Source organism: Ornithodoros turicata, chromosome 1 (assembly GCF_037126465.1).
Source record: "Ornithodoros turicata isolate Travis chromosome 1, ASM3712646v1, whole genome shotgun sequence".
Lineage (NCBI taxonomy): Eukaryota > Metazoa > Arthropoda > Arachnida > Ixodida > Argasidae > Ornithodoros > Ornithodoros turicata.
The window spans coordinates 204,770,378-204,787,212 of NC_088201.1; the positions used below are offsets into that span (position 1 = coordinate 204,770,378).

General features: G+C 47.2%; 1 long non-coding RNA gene across 1 annotated transcript; it reads left to right on the forward strand.

Moving 5' to 3' along the window:
• Positions 1-2,476: 2,476 nt before the first annotated feature.
• LOC135375672 (uncharacterized) lies at positions 2,477-16,504 on the forward strand. The gene is made up of 3 exons (XR_010417334.1): positions 2,477-2,569; positions 5,663-5,705; positions 16,345-16,504. It is a non-coding gene; the product is annotated as an uncharacterized LOC135375672 (long non-coding RNA).
• The last annotated feature ends 331 nt before the right edge of the window (positions 16,505-16,835 follow it).

A 16,835-nucleotide genomic window follows, 5' to 3' on the forward strand; every position in this document is an offset into this window, starting at 1 on the left:
CACGCTCCGCCCACCGCAGCAGCCCTCTACCCGAGCGTCGCCTGTCGCGCACGGGAAAAAGTCGCGAAAAAATTCGGCGCAGATTGAAAAATGAGGAAAGAAGTTGGCCCACTTTGATAAGAGATACCTCTTTAATGCCATTGAGTCATATCCATATGGAATCTGTGAAATTGGTAATGAGTAAGTATGTTCTTTATTATGTGTGTTGTGTTTCTTCTATTACAGGTTGTGAAGGTTTTTCGGTCGGGTTTTTCTCCTTCACCTGATTGGCATCACAATTCCCAGCACTGGCTTTACAATTGGCAACTTGATTGGCATTAATAAATATATTTTCACTTGTACTTTTTGTGTATGACCCTTCTTTGCATGTCTCTGCATGTAAACCGCTCACCTGTTGTATCGGAAAATATGTGAAGTCGGCCCATGTATGGCCAAAGAAGTCTGCCCAGGCTGAAAAATACGCTACGATGAGCGCACGCGCAGCCCTCCCCCGCCGATAAGCGCGCGGACAACCCTCCGCACTGGCGCCGCACGGGGAAAAATACGCGAGTGAAGTCGGCCCAAGTAGGAAAATGGTGAAAGAAGTCAGCGTATTGTGTTTTCTCTGCTTCATGCTTCTGCTGTTAGATTTTTCCCATTCACAGATTGACATTACAGTATTGGCTTTAATAAATATATTTTCACATGTACTTTTGTGTATGGCTTTCCTTTGCATGTCTATGCATGCATGTAAATCGCCAACTGCACACCTGTTGTAGCTGGTAAAAATACCAATGAAGCCGGCCCAGGTAGAAAAATGTGAGAGGGTAAACGCGCACGCAGCCCTCCGGCCACGCGCCGCCCGCCGGTCGCGGGAAAAAATACGCGGAAAAAATCGGCCCAGACGCGACGGTGGCGCTGCCCTGGCGGGGGTGCCGTCTACTGGACAAGACCTATTACTACTGACAGTGCCCTCAACGAGAATGCCGACGTCCTCGACATCTAATGAACTATGTCGTTACGGACGGCAGTTATGTGCCGTATCCTGTCACCACAGGGACGCGTAGGGAGGGGTGGGATGTGAGGTAGCTATTAGCCTACAGCTCCCCCACGCTCACTACCTAGGTGACCAATAGCGCTCCTATATTCTTCGTCTAGTCGTTTTTCCGGGTCATCGCGGCGTGCGGAGGTTGCGGACGCTGGACGGTTTTTTATTTATTTATTTATTGTGTGTACGTCAAGGACCCGCAGAGCGGGTACAACATGACGGAGTGGAGCATAGCAGAACAATAGAGACAAATGAACGTAAGAGAAAGTTAGTCACGTGATAAGGATACAATGGGCAAGAATATATGCACAAGATCACAAGGCACAAATAGCAAAGCACGAAACGTTATGGATGAGACGCTGAGTAAGAAGATGATTAAGTAGGGCGAGCAGAATTAATCGTGGATTGCTTGCTTAAAAGTCAAGTGGTCACTAATTGTAGCAATGTCATGAGGAAGATCGTTCCACCAACGTGAAGTTCGCGGAACACAGGACTCGGAAAAACGCTGAGTATTACATCGGTATTCTCTAGCCTTAAACGCGTGACACGGTGAGATATATAGCTAGGGGGCAGCAGTATAGGGCAGTAGAGGAAGCTATTGTGGAATGTTTTATGGAAAAGTAGCAGGGCAGAAATCCTACGACGAAGAGTTAGTGTGATTAAACCGAGCTCCAATTTTTTTATATCAATTCTTTTATATCAACATGTAATAAACTACGTCGTAAAACCGTGCCTCAAGCCTGCTCGCAATTCAACGCCCGTCGTATAATGTTTCGAAGCACCTGTTGTCTCCGAAACGCCAGTGGAAACAGTCATTTGAGAAATGTCGAAGCCATACCTATATATTACGTTCCTTACCCTGTACCTCTGTACCCTTCCTATATATTACGTTGGCCTTTCAAAGGAAACACGTGCTTCGTGACATTATGTCTTGACGGTCCTGCAGTAATCGAATCGATCACACAATGACGCCTACGTTCCAGATGCTCCTTTCTTGAGGATAAATCATATTTAAAGCCCGTTTAAAACGAACGCAGCACCGAACCTTCATAACAGAGGGTAATAATTTCACTAGACCATTTATCAATCATGATGAGCTCAAAGAAGCAGGTGAGGGGCCACCGACGTTCGTGGGGAAGGGCTGGGTTGAAAATTAAAAAATAGGCTATTGGTCCTACCGTTCTTGCTTCCATATTAGGATTATAACATAATGAACGCCTCTCGTATGTAACGTTACGAAGCACCTATTTCCTCTAAAAGGTCATTTCTTTGGAAACGGTCATTCGAGAAATGTCGAAGCCATATAATTAGCTGGAAACACGTGCTTCGTGACATTATTTCTTGACGGTCCTGCAGTAATGGAATCGATCAAACAATGACATCTGCGTTCCAGCTGCTGAGAATAAATCATATTTAAAGCCCGCTTAAAACGAACACATCACCACACCTTCACGGCAGAGGATAATAATTTTACTAGACCAAATCCGAAATGAAGTTGACTCTCGTCGCCATATTTGTACTTGCTTTCGTCATCACAGCACGGTAAGAACGCAATTTTTACTGGATTTAATAGGAAAATACTTAAATACCCCAGGTTATACGCGGCTATGCAGGCATATGATGTAGGACGCATAACCTGTTTTCCTGAAGAAGGCGAAGCATTCGCCGTGACATGGACATTGTTTTTAACTTCCACCTTAGAGCCATTTAAATTATTTAATCATTGAAGGGGTTGAGACACATGTGATTCGATACATAATGATAACCCAGACAACACGAAACTTTATTCGGACGTCCTAAAAATGTCCCAAAGTCCCAGGTCCCAGAAGTTGCGTTCCTGGGACGTGTCCCTTGTACAACGCAGCTCTACTTGTTGTTTTTCTTTGCTAAGGAAGCCCCAGAAATGTTAGTCGGAGTACGAAGCAGCGCGAGCTCCTCTCACTCTCCCAAGTTGTTGAGAGAAAGAGGGAAAGAGCAGATGGCAGATGGTCTGATGGTAGTGAGGCCAGGCTCCCACAGCTCCCCATAGAGCCCATAGTTTGAGATAATTCAGGCAACATTGGACATGCAACCAATGAAAATGAACTATGATGCCTACCTTTCGGCCAATCAGGAGTCTCTCAGTTTGGCTCGCCTTTCGGCCCGGTACTGGCTACCATCGGCTTTTACTTTTACTGGTTTTCATTCCCGACGCTTGTTATTCCGTATTCCAGAACAACTAGGCAAATATTTGACAAAATACACATTTATTTGAAACATCGTACTGATTCAATAGTTTGACACAAATATTCACCGTGCCTACAGAGTCCAAATCGTTGCGCTCGTTGACCAAGTTCGAACTCGAAAAACACACACACACTCTAGTCTCAGAAGTGAGCGACGCTCACACGATTTCACGGTGAGCATCTCCTTTCGTTGGTTGCAGTGCGAAGGTTTCAACGAAGCGGGCAATACTTCTCGCACGGACACCGAATCCTGTCTCCGTTGTGGCTGCATTTGAAAATGCGACGGCGCTCACAAGTGTTCCTCAGGCGTCAGCTCAGCATTCCAGTTCTGGACTCGAGAGAATGTTCGTACGTAGGATACTTGTGTCGGGGAAACATCACAACACGCGCTGAGTCACTTTGACAAACAAACAAATCTGGGACTTCTCTTTGAACAATGCCATCATACCGTGGTGTCAACTGACATCGTCGAGACGCGAGACGCCGCTGCCACTTCTCTCGCTTCCCTTCTCGTAACTGCCCACCAGACAGGCAGCCCGCGAAAGAATGCTCTTTTGAAACGTTGCCAACCAATAGCGGAGCGCGCGATGTCCTTCGGCCAATGGGTATCAACTATGATGCCTGACGGAGTAATACCACGTGTTTATGACGTGCAAACATTTTTTTAGAGCCGGGAAGAGGGGGAGCTATGGGGGCCTGGTGAGGCCGTGAGGCGTCCGCGCGACAACGGACGACGGATCCGCGATGCCATTTGGTTTGATTGAGTTTCCATCGCATTTCCGAGCAGAATACGAAGCACCGCTGCGGTCGACATCAATCTTCTCGGTGATGTTTACGTTTGTGGTAATACTTCCTGGTGTTTGCTCACGTTATGAGGAGGAGTACAGACGTGTGTGTTGCTGAAACTGATCTTTGAAAGTGGCGGGAAGGCAAACTTCCGTTGGCATGTTCTCCATGTTGGCAGTGCGTGTGCCGGCCTATAGCTTGTGAGGTACAGGCGAGAGCAGGATGGCGAGTAAGGTATGTAGCCGATTCCTACATTCGAATTCCTTAAATGTGAAGTTATGTACTGTTGTTTGATTAGCAATGATCTGGTCGCTATACACAACATTTTTTGTCCGACTCGGCGCGTGTATGAGCTTGTGTGCGACGGCGCTTGGTTGATAGGACAAGATTCCTGGAATGTGCAACACATAAATTAGGTATGGATTTTGCAAATATTGAGTACGTTTTTGCTTTGTTTCCAGGCTGCTTGACAGAAGGTCAGGGTCCTTCTTCAATGATGCCACCCTTGAAGTTCAGCAAGCGTTCAAGCAAGTTCAGCATGGTTGCACAGTGCAGGTTGCACCACGCACGACAAGTTACTGGGGGAGTGCAACACACAGTGAATCTGAAGGAGGACAGTGATGATTGTTGTATGCATCGGATATTTTTTCGTATTACTTTATGGTGGGGATTTAGTGATGCAATATTTTCTCTGTGTGTTTACAGTAGTGATCTGTGATGAAGTAGGCCAATAGCAAGCTACGATGCTTGATGCAACCCTGGTTTTATACTCTGGTAAGTGCAGTGACGTTTCTGGGAGAGGGGCGGTTGGGCTATCGCATCCCCCCAAAAACAACAACATTAGTTTATGCATTGCATTTCCATTTCTCCCCTCCCCACTACGCGCTCCGACAAAGGGTCCACCCTCTCTCCTAGCCAATGGTCTGGATCCGCCACTGCCTTAGCTATTGAATTTATCACTTATTATACATGTAAACTCGTTTGGGGAACTAATAAAGGACAAGCGTTGATTATGTCGGAACAAGTGAGCATTTTCTGTTGTTTGATGACCGTAATCTCTTCAACAAGGTTCCTCTCAAACAGCATCGATCAGCACATGTCCTGATCGATGCTGTTTGAAAACCTCTACCATGTTGAACGCGGTAATAACAATAAGGCTAGCACCTCTGCAAAGCTGACGTGCTGTCCAGGTAAGCCCGCTTCGAGTGAATGCATAACGTCCCAATAAGGACTCCTAGAAGTCCAGTAGAAATCACAATGGACGTCCCTGTAACATTTAAGCGACATCCATCGGAGTTTCATAAAGACGTGTTTCGGACTTTTATTGAACCAAACTCGCACATCGCTCGGACGTCCTCAACATCCGCAGAGGGACGTCCCAAAGACATTCCTCGGATCATTTTGTGTTATCTGGGAAGCGTTATTGCATTGCACGCCAGAGTAAAGAACAAAAACTTGCGACGAGACACGATTGTGGCGATACCACGTTCGTATGAATGCAAATCTGGCTAATGTCTTAAGGCGTCTGATCTGGATGGGCTGCACTATGAACCCACGTTTATCGAAACTGTCATCAGGGTATGTAAGATGTCTACCCGTTTATACCTTGTATTTCTTTCCAAAGCGGCTGCAGCACAAGCGCCAAAGATGGATGCGTGGACATTGGGGTAAGTCAATATTTGGAACAGCTGTTGTCCTAAATCATAGAGTTAATTATATGAAGACTCTAGAGAACGTACTTGGCGCGCCGTCAATGGGATTCTCCTATCCCCGAGAGTGACCGACTGGGCGCTGCCATCCGTTGGTTATGGACAGTGTTAGTGGGCGAATTTCTGCCCCCAAACTACAGAGGAGCTGCTCCGTTTGTTGCGAACCCTGTGCAGTCACGTGGGATAACAAACGGGGAAACAGGCCGAGGGAGGGAACGACGTCCAGCGTAGGAAGCGAGGCAAGCCGTGTAATTGCGTTGAGTACGTACGAACCTTTGGGATACGTGCAGAATTGAGTAGTGCTATCGAAATCACAGGGTAAACGGTGTCAAATCAAATGTGAATCATATTTTATCTGAGCGATTGCCTGCGACACCACCAACGCTTTGCTTTCCATCGACACGGATGAAGATGTTTACCGCACATGACGTGTTGAAGTGGTGTTTGTATGCTTTGCGAGCGAAATTAATAAATTGTTACCCATCGTAAGGAATGCAGGCATGTATTTCCCAAACAACAGTAATCCAAAGATAAATACACATAGTAAATCGTCATCTTCATGCTGCTCTGCGTACCAACGGGAACCGGAAACCGCAAAAACGAAACCACGCGCCATTCCATGCTCCGATCTGTCGTGATTCGTGATAATAAAGTGATGAACGAACGACAGCACACAAGCAAGTGATGTAGTGGGAAAATATTTGCTCAACAAATACATGTGAGATACGCACATAGTACGCCGAATTTAGATAGCAATTGATGAATTTAGGAAAACGAACGTTACTGTAAAGCAGCGTAAGCAAAAGGTTATTGCTTGTAAACCCGGTTTTTTGATTGATTGATTCGGGTTTTTTGGCGAAAAAGCGACGAAGGCCATAGAGCGTCAAAAACGGTGGGTATGTGAATCAATATGAGAGTAAAAATTAAGAGTAAAATGATAACGTTAAGAACAAAAACACTGTGTATCGTGCAAAACGAATTACTAAGAAGTAAAAATTTTACAACTTGCCAGACAAGCCAATATCCTGTAGGAAGTTAAAAACAGTCCCGAACTGAACTAGCGGTTCATCGCCCGGTAAGAGGGCTGGGTGAAGAGGTATGAAATGCTTGTAAAACCTGCTGAAATAATGCTGACGTTGACTTTGAAAGAGAGGACATGAGATGAGGACATGGAGAATGGAGAGCTGCTTACCACAGCGTGCGCATTGAGCAGGTTCCTCTCCTCGGATTAAAAACCCATGCGTGACATAAGTGTGCCCTATTCTGAGCCTGCATCGCAGGGTCTCCTGCATTCTGTTTTTCAGAGGATACCCCTGCCTTTCAATGTTCCTTTTGATAAGGTGGAGCTTATTATTCTCCTGTGTATTCCAAAACTCCTGCCACTCGGAGTTTATACATTTTCGCAGGACCCGAGTCAGATCCTGGATAGGAATATCAAACAGTGTGACGTGTATGTCCATGGCTTTGGCTGCTGCGCTGTCGGCATATTCGTTTCCTGGTATCCTGACATGGCTGGGTACCCAGCAGAATATCAACCTGTATTTTTTGTTTGTGATTTGTGATGCAAGATACCGTGCCCTGCGGACAAGGAAGTTTTTTGTTTTAAGTGGGCTGCATATCGCCTGCAGAGCACCAAGGGAGTCTGTGTAGATGACTGATGAGACGATATTGTGCGGCAAAATGTAATTCAGTGTGACAATAATTCCGTATACCTCAGCACTAAAAATGGACATGTACTGGTTCAAACGGATTGCCCTGGTGCACCTCTCAGTCACCATGGCGCATGATACGCCTGTGTCGGTTCTGGATCCGTCTGTATAACAACAACTTTATTTTCGACCTTGGAGAGTGGGGAGTTTCATCGCCACAGACGATACTATACCCCATTGCTGGATGGAATGGGGGGAATAAAATAACGAGCCCCTTCACAATAACGATCGAAGTCCGATGGTGTCCAGAGATGTCAGAAGAGCTTTGAGCGCAGAGCGTTGCTGGGCTGGATTGGGCCAGGGACCAAGCAATTTCGATAGGGAGAAAGGGCGAGAGTCCAGCTGACGAAGGGACTCGGAGAGTGGGGTTCGGGAAGGTTCGTAGTGAGGGCAATGAAGAAGAATGTGCTCCAGATCCTCAAGAGCACCACAGTGGCAGCAGGTGGGAGAGTCAACTTGTCTCAAGCGGTAACGCCACTGAGCTGTAAAGGCCACATCGAGGCGCATTCGGTGGATTAATGCAGCATCTTGACGAGAGGTGTTTCGTGGCATGCGGAAAGCGAGCGTGGGATCAACTCTGTTCAACATAGAGGGGGGAAGAATGTCGGTTGTCCGTTGGCGGGAAGCCAGGGGTGTCACTAGGCGTCGCAGAATGGAACGGCGGTCTCCTCTCAGCAGAACAATACGGGTCCGTTTCCGATACGACAGTGCTGCTTCTGCGGCGCTGTCGGCCTGCTCGTTCCCCACGACACCACAATGGGCTGGAACCCACTGGAGAACTAGCCTGTGGCCTGCGGCGTAGATAGTGTAGTAAGCCATTAGCACGTCTGTGACTAGGGGTGCGGATGGGCCTCGTATGCCGGAATTTTCAATTGCTTGAAGGGCAGATTTGGAATCTGTAAAGACTGCCCATTCCCGGGGTGGAAAATCAGCGATGTGTTGTAGAAAGAAAAGGATGGCATAGAGTTCCACAGCTGTGGAGGAGGTTGGATGTGAGAGGCGTCTTCCGTGCACGACGCCTTCGGATGGAATGACGAAGGCTGAGGCGGACTTGTTGTTTCGGGATGCGCCATCAGTATATGCTTCCGGCGGTATAGTGTCCTTAGTTATGAAGCCAGTGAGAGTCTGGCGTGTCCTCTGCGCTACTCGATAGAAGTCGCTTTCAGGGCGGAATCAAATTTTCCTGAGTAGCGGGTGGCGGGGAATGTGAGCACGCAAACGGAGGTAGTGCCGAGCCGTTTCCCGTTCACGGAGAACTTCAATCGGGAGCTCACCAGCTTCAGCCAGTACTTGCCGTGTTTCAGCCATTCTTGGAACTCCGAGGCATCGACGAAGGCTTCGAGCAAACAGGGACCGAAGTGTATTGAAGGAAGTTGTTGATATCCTGTGCAGAATAGGAAGGCTGTAAAGCACAGTTGCCCTCACCAATGCCGCGTGAACCGCGAGCAGGGAACGCTGATCACAGCCCCATCCTGAGCCAGAAAGATGTTGAATTGCGGGGAGCCATCGCTGCACTTTAGTTTCAAGATGTTTAATGTGCCGAGCCCAGCGCAAGTCCGAGTCGATTACCACGCCAAGGAAGCGGTGAAAGCGTACCGGGTCAAGCTTCTTTAAACCAAGCCAAACAGGGAAATTGGCCGTAGCTTTACGCGTGAAAGGGAGCTCGACACACTTTTCGGGTGAAAGGTCCATCCCGAGGTGCGTGAGGTACGTATGGATATTGTTTAAAGCGAGCTGCAGGCGGCGCTGGAGAGCCGGGCGTGATTTTCCTACTGTCCAAAGGGCGACGTCATCTGCATACACGGAGAACGACACTTTACGAGGAATTACTGATTGTAGGCCGGCCATCACCACGTTAAAGAGTGTCGGGCTGAGGATGCTTCCTTGGGGGACTCCTTGAGGAACAGGATGCTGAGGGCTTTGGCCTTGGGACGTACGGACAGCGACAGTTCGGTCCGTAAGGAAGTCTTGGAGCCAGATGAAGAGCCGACCGGATACTCCAAACGAGCGCAAGGCGTGCAGCACACAAATGTGCGAGACGGTATCATATGCGCGCTTGATGTCGAGGAAGACCGATCGGACGATCCGTCGATGGGCTCGAGCATGTTGAACTGTGGAGACTAGGTCGAGAACTGGATCCATGGAGCTTCGGTGGCGACGAAATCCAGCCATTTCGTGAGGGAACGCACGTTGTTTTTCAAGGCACCAGTCGAGGCGATGCAAAACCATTCTCTCCATCAGTTTCCCCATACAGCTTGTCAGGCTCAACGGGCGAAAGGAGGATAGGGAATTTGGGGGCTTGCCTGGTTTCAGGATGGGAACAACCAATGCCTCCTTCCATGTATGTGGTAAAGATCCTTGTTGACAAGACGTATTATAGATATGAAGGAGAGCTTGGAGTGACCGCCCGTCAAGGTCTCGTAGGGCGGCATAGGTGATTTTATCGGGCCCAGGGGACGAGGCGGCGTTCATAAGCTTCAACGCTGCCTTTAGCTCGATTAGTGTGAAGTCGCGGTCCATAACTTCCGGGGGACGGGGCCAGTCGTGGTGAAGTTCAGCCGTCAAACTGTGGACAAAACTGCAGTGTAGGGGCGTAGTCGAGGCAGCCGCCGGAGTCGTTAGTACCACACAGAAGTCCGTCGCAAGGGTGTTTTCGTCTACACGCTGAACGATAGCCAAGGCCGCGAGAGGATTCTTTTGAGGGGGCGCCTCCTTCAGAGATCGGATTGTCCGCCAGATCTTCGTCTGTATAGAATCCTATGTGCTCTCCCAAACTTTCTCTCAGATGTTCAAACTCCTGTTGCAGAACGACCATGTTGGTATAATTTTTCTTGTACCGTGCTAAGGGACTATTAGACCTTGGGGTGGTGTCCATAGAGGTATAAGTACAGTGGTTTCTGATATCTGACAGTTGAAACCAAAAAAGTGGTACTGTTCATCCAGTTGTGAGATACGCATAGAAAGAGGAGAAACAACTGAAGGCTTGTTCAAGAACAGCTGTTTAAAACGTGTGTCCCCAACACTCGAACGAGCAGCGTGCTGTGGGTAACTTCTCACCCTGAGCGCATAAAGGATAGAGAGATAGGCTCGTCGTCTTTTCAATGACCACTCACTGCTTTCAACATATAAGCTTTCCACTGGCGAGGTGCGGAAAGCACCAAGCACCAACCGTAGTCCATGATGATGTACAGGGTCTATGCTTTTTAAGACAGAAAGTCGTGCTGACCCATAAACAATACACCCGTAATCCAGTCTAGACCGGAGCACAGCAGTGTACACAAAACTTTGAGCAAATTTAATGATTTGGTGCATTTTACCTTAATGTTATTGATGTGGGATTGGAACGTGAGCTTCTTGTCAAAGGTAAGCCGCAAAAATTTGTGTTCCGATTGTACAATAAGAGGTTGACCATTTATATTCAAAGATGGTTCCGGAAACAGCCCTCTTACCCGTGAAAAAGGCACAACAACCGTTTTGTCTGGTGAAAATTTAAAACCATTGTCAACCGACCATCTAGTTAGTCTATTAATTGCAAGCTGCAGCTGTCTCTCGCACATGGCAAGATTGGACGATGCATATGATATATGCACATCGTCCACATAAATTGAATATGTGACCGACGGGGGTAATGATTGTGTAACAGAATTCATCTTAAGAATGAACAGGGTAACACTCAGTACAGATCCCTGAGGAACACCATTTTCCTGTATGAAAGGACGCGAGACAGTATTTCCCAGTCGCACTCTAAACATTCTTCCCCGAAGGAAATCTAGAATACATTTGAAAAGCCGACCACGTATTCCGCAAGAGTGAAGGTCTCGTAAAATGCCGTACCATAGGCCTTCTCAAGGTCGAAGAATATAGACACACAGTGTTGTCTTCTTACGAAGGCTTCACGGATGGTGGTCTCTAAGCGGACAAGATGATCAGTTGTGGAACACCCCCCTCGGAATCCACATTGATATCTATCAAGGTACTTATTTTCTCCCAAATAATACACAAGGCGGTTATTAATCATCCGTTCAAATGTCTTGCCTAAACAGCTTGTGAGTGCTACAGGCCTGTAGCTTGATGGATTGGAAGCATCTTTGCCCGGCTTTAGAAATGGAATAATGGTTGCCATCTTCCAACTGGAAGGCAGATGTCCTTCCTGCCACACTTTATTGAAGAAATGGAGCAGAGTTTCCTGAGTGTTTCTGGGCAAATGTTGAAGCATAGAATATGTGATGCCGTCAGGCCCAGGTGCCGTCACTTTTGTTGTTGCCAAAGCTCTTGATAGTTCTATCATGGTAAAAGGCATATTATAAGAGAACCTATCGCCACCTCCACTTGGTATTACTGTTTTCTCTGCATTTTCTTTTATGTGTGTGAATTCTCTACAGTAGTGTGACGAGCTTGATATGTTCTGAAAGTGTTCACCGAGGGCATCTGCCTGTTCCTTCATATTCTCACATACTCTTCCATTTACTTGCAAAAGTGGAATTGAGAAACCAGCATAGTCACCCCTAACTTTTCTTACTCTGTCCCACACTATCTTAGATGAGGTGTTACTATTGATAGACGACACAAAGTTCCTCCAAGAGAGACGTTTGGCTTGTTTTACTGTCCATTTAGTTTTAGCCCGAGCCCTTTTGAATTGGGTTAAATTTGCTGGAGTTGGGTATCGCCAGAAAATGCCCCATGCTCGGTTTTGTTCTTTGCGCCTTTGTTTGCACTCTTCTGTCCACCAAGAATTCGAACGCCTAGGAAGCTGGCCGGATGTTTGTGGAATGGCCTTGAGTGCAGCATTTATGATCGTGTTAGTAATAGAACTGTTTGCCTCTTCCACAGTCATGCGGTCGAACGATGATGTCAGGAGATTCGCTTCTTCTTGAAAAGTATCCCAGTCAGCCTCACATAGTTTCCACCGTGGTGGCCGTGTTAGGATGGAAGTTGTTGTGCCCCGGAGTTTAATGATAATCGGGAAGTGGTCACTCCCCAAAGGATTTTGCTGAACTGTCCAGCTCAAACTCTGGAAGAGGGATGGGCTGCACAGAGAAATATCCAGTGCCGAAAAAGATTGTGTAGCTGTGTGTGCGTATGGTAGGTAGCCCAGTGTTGAGAAGACAAACAGGCCTTGACAGGAGAAATCGTTCCAGCATTTTCCCACGAGTATCAAGCTTCACACTGCCCCATAAGGGATTGTGTGCATTCAGATCACCAAGGATAATGAAAGGTCGAGGAAGCTGGTCACATAGCACGTCCAACTCCCTCCGTTCTATTGCTACTGATGGGGGAAGGTACAAGGAACATACTGTAATGACACTATGAAAGCCCACTTGGACGGCAACAGCCTCCAAGTTAGTGACGAGTGGAAGGTGTTTTGCAGGAATGGATTGTGGGAGGATCACAGCAACACCCCCTGATGCACGTGTGGCGTCTGTGCGGTCCTTCCTGAAGATGTTATGCCTGCGAAAAGGATTACAATTGTGTTCCTGCAGGTATGTTTCTTGTAAGCAGGAGCTCGACGCCCCATGCTGTGTTATAAGATCGTTAATGTCCTCCAAGTTTGACAAAATACCTCTACAATTCCATTGCAGAATGCTCATTGTCGGAAATAACAGAATGACGCTAGGGGCACTCCGTACCCTGTTTCGAATGTGTTCCAACCGAGTGATTATTTTGTGTGTACTTATGGTTAAGGAGGAAGCACCCTTCGCGGGGTCTGTTTCTGTTGTTCGGCACCTTTGTTTCCCCTGCCTCTACCACTTGTCCTGTCACGTTTCTCTTTTGCTCGAGAGAAAGTGCTTGGAAGACTCGATGACGACTTCTGCGATGCGCAGTCCTCGTCATCGACTTCCATATTTAGTGTGTTTGTTTGGGAGGGACCCTTGGTAACCCCATCCCAAACTGAAAGGGAGCCACCAGCCTCTGAATAGGTTGTGGCTGCATCATGAGGGCTGGCTTTTAGGCCAACCGAAGCAACCAGAGAGGACACTTGTGTCTCTCTCTGTTGTGGTTGGGGAAATGTGGAGTGGAGGCCCAGGAGTCTGGGTCTCCACGGATATTCTGAGTGGTGCCACTCCCTTACGCACCACCTCAGAAAACATTCCTTTCTTTTGAAAGTCCAGCTGTGCTTTTGCTGCCTTGTATGTCAGTTTTTGTTCGGTCCTGATTCTAAGTATATCTTTTTCGTATTTCCAGCATGGGCATGACCTCGAATATGCGGTGTGGCTGCCTTGACAATTGACACAGTGACATTCTCTGCTACATGACTCCGGTGTGTGGTCATTACCGGCACACTTTGGCCAAACTTGTTGTCCACGACACATCTGGGAGCTGTGGCCGAAACATTGGCATTTAAAGCATCGTCTGGGGTTCGGAATGAATGGTCGTACCTGACAATTAATGTATCCAGCTTTGATCTTGGGTGGGAGTGTGTGTAACTGAAAAGAGAGTATTACGTGCTTTGTTTGGACTTCCTTACCATCCCTTCTCATCACAATGCGCTTTGCAGATACAACCCCTTGGTCCTTCAATCCTTCCTCAATCTCCGGTTCAGAACACGAAAGGAGTTCATCCTCGGAGATCACGCCTTTCACTATGTTTAGGGTGCGGTTTGTTGTGACCGTGACTTTGATGTCACCAACCTGTTTCACTGCTTGGAGTGCGGTACTCTGTTGTTTTGTGTTGACTTCAACCTGAAGATCCCCATTGTGTAGCTTTTTAGCGTTGTAAGATTTGCCTAGGAGTTTCTCAAGTTCCTTTGCTACTAAAAATGGTGATACTTTCGCAAGAGGTCTGGATTCATTATCAGATTTCATCACAAGTACTTTGGGGAACCAGGGTTCTGGGTTGAAGCCTAAGACATCAAGTCTAACTCTATCGGTGCGACCCCTTTTCAAGGGCCGATCATGATTTTTTGTGCTCGCTGAATCCATAAAGAGATATGAGTAATTCAGTGCAGTGGGGTGCCGCCTACCACCGAGCCCAACCAGGGGAACGTACGGTCTGCACGTTAACACTTCCCCTGCAGTATACCCTAGTGCAGCTTCTGGAGAGTGAAAGACTGCCCAAGGTTGACTCTTGCCGCCAAAGAAGGTGAAAAGAGGAAAAGGAGAGAAGGAAGGAGACCAAGGAAGAGAAAGTAATGAAAAGGAAGATGGCGACTAGCTGAATAATCCTGGCCGGGCCTTCCAGGACCACCCGACTATGGGAAGCAGGGGCCAAAGCGGTGTATTGCTTTCCCGGAGGGGCCCCGAAGGGTCCAAAACAACCTCCGGGTCCACTCAACCGCCAGGATCCCCTTTTCCCCAGACACGGGAAAGCCACGAATAGCTATACGTTGGGGTCTCCCTCCTGCGGCGACCCAACCGTTGGTGCAGGAGGGGGCTACTGTGGCTGCTGCCGGGCGATGGGGGTGCCAAATTCCCGACGCCGGGTTGTAAACCCGGCTCAACAAATTATACATGTACAGAGATCGCTAAATAATTTTACTTTAGCATCAAAATTGCGATAAAATCGATGGTGTGAAACGTCCCTCATTTTAGCGGGCAACACTGGCGCCTATGAATCCAGCATTTTTGGTGTGATTTTGGTTTCCAGGTGGCGCGCCGTAGGGACATCGGACATCGGAATGGGACAGCGGACTCATTGCAAAACGTACTTGTTTGCAGCGACTCAGTTTGTGTAGCTGAAGCATGGATGGTAGCGGTGCAATTACAATTTAATAATTTGGAAAAGCAGTGAAACAGCAATGAAAATATTACATAACGATGTGAGTCATGTTCGCCACAGGAAAGCATATTAGACTTGTGTTTCAGCTAGTGATGATTCAGCTACTATAAAAAATTACTATTGATAGCATTTGTAGACTATCAATGCGTGAAGGATGACTAAAAAGTCGGGGTTAGATTGAGTATATGTGTGGACTGGTTACTCTGTTTGCAGGAGGGTTTGTGTATTATTCGTGATTTTACATTATCTTTGCTAGAGTTCTAATTGATTGTTCTAGTAGACTCAGGACGATCTTGATTAACAGCTTGATGGTCGTTGCCATTCGTTTTTTAACACTTTCCACTGCCTGATTCGCCATGCGCAACTCTCGATAGGTTTGCAGAACTACTTTCTGCCGAACCAATCTATTGGGCTCTCTTTATGGCGTTACTATGGTATACGTATGGCAGCGATTAGTTTGCCGCTACACTTGTTCAGAAAATGGCATTATCGAGCTCTGCCCTGGTAACGAACAAGAAAGGCTTACCTCTGCGCGCATTCGCTTTGCACTCATCGGACTCGACAGTGTAGCATCACGGCGTCTCTTCGAAGGTACAGCTCCTGGTTTGAGTTTGGCGTGCTTCGGGGGGAATAGACAAGCTTTGCTCGTAGCAGTCGTCCGTGAAGCACTCTAAGAAAAAAGGGCGTGAAAAGGTGGCAACTTCTACAGTTACCACCTAGATCAGCATAGCGCCTGCTAAAGAGTATAAAAGGGTGGTAAAAGCAATTATCATCTATCCAAATTGCTACAAAAAGGCGTACGCCCCCCTCGCTCACCGAATCGGAAGTGGCAACCCTATCATTCGTGGCAGAGAGTGGGGTAGAACCAGCTCGTTTTTGTATAATTAGGAAAGATTTTAAAATATGTTCGTCTCCTAAATGAGACGAAACTTTGCAGGGTCGTTCTCCTTCAATCATTATCAAATGCATGGCATGCAACAGTAGCAGTGTTTTTCGGCCTGTGCAGAACACATTTAATTAATTTATTTATTGTTAGTTGTTTCACATTATGTTTCAACACCTTCTATACCATGGGGAAAAATCAATCAGAAGCCTCGACATCTGCGACATAAAAGCGTATCTACGCATTACGATTGTGTCAAGTTATGAATGTCACTTTCTTTCTCTTCCAGTGTACCGATCGGTCAGTGCTCACTTGCAAGGGCGACGGCTGTAAATGTACGAGCTTCTGGTGTGTACATCATCTGTATTACTGCCACAAATAACAACGTGACTGGGAAGGCTGACGAACATCGAGCCCTCCGGGTCTGCAATAAATGTTGCGAAACGTGCCTTTTTGTGCCATATTCTTATAAGTGACGTGTCACACTTTGCCCTTAAGTAAGGAGACATTTTGTGATGCGAACAAGGAGCGACTTGTGCATTTGTTGAAAATATGAAAAGATAACCTCCCACCAATTCCACACAACAGTCACATCTATCGTGTAAGAAAATATTCCAAGCCGAGCCAAATATTCCAAAGAGGAGATAAAAGTTATTGAAAGCACTGTCTGCCATTTTCTTGGTTCTCCGAGTACAATACAGTGTGGGGGTCAAAAATGAGCCGAAACCGAAACCGCGGGGACCGGGAACGCGGGGAGCACGGCGCTCATTTCACGCCAGA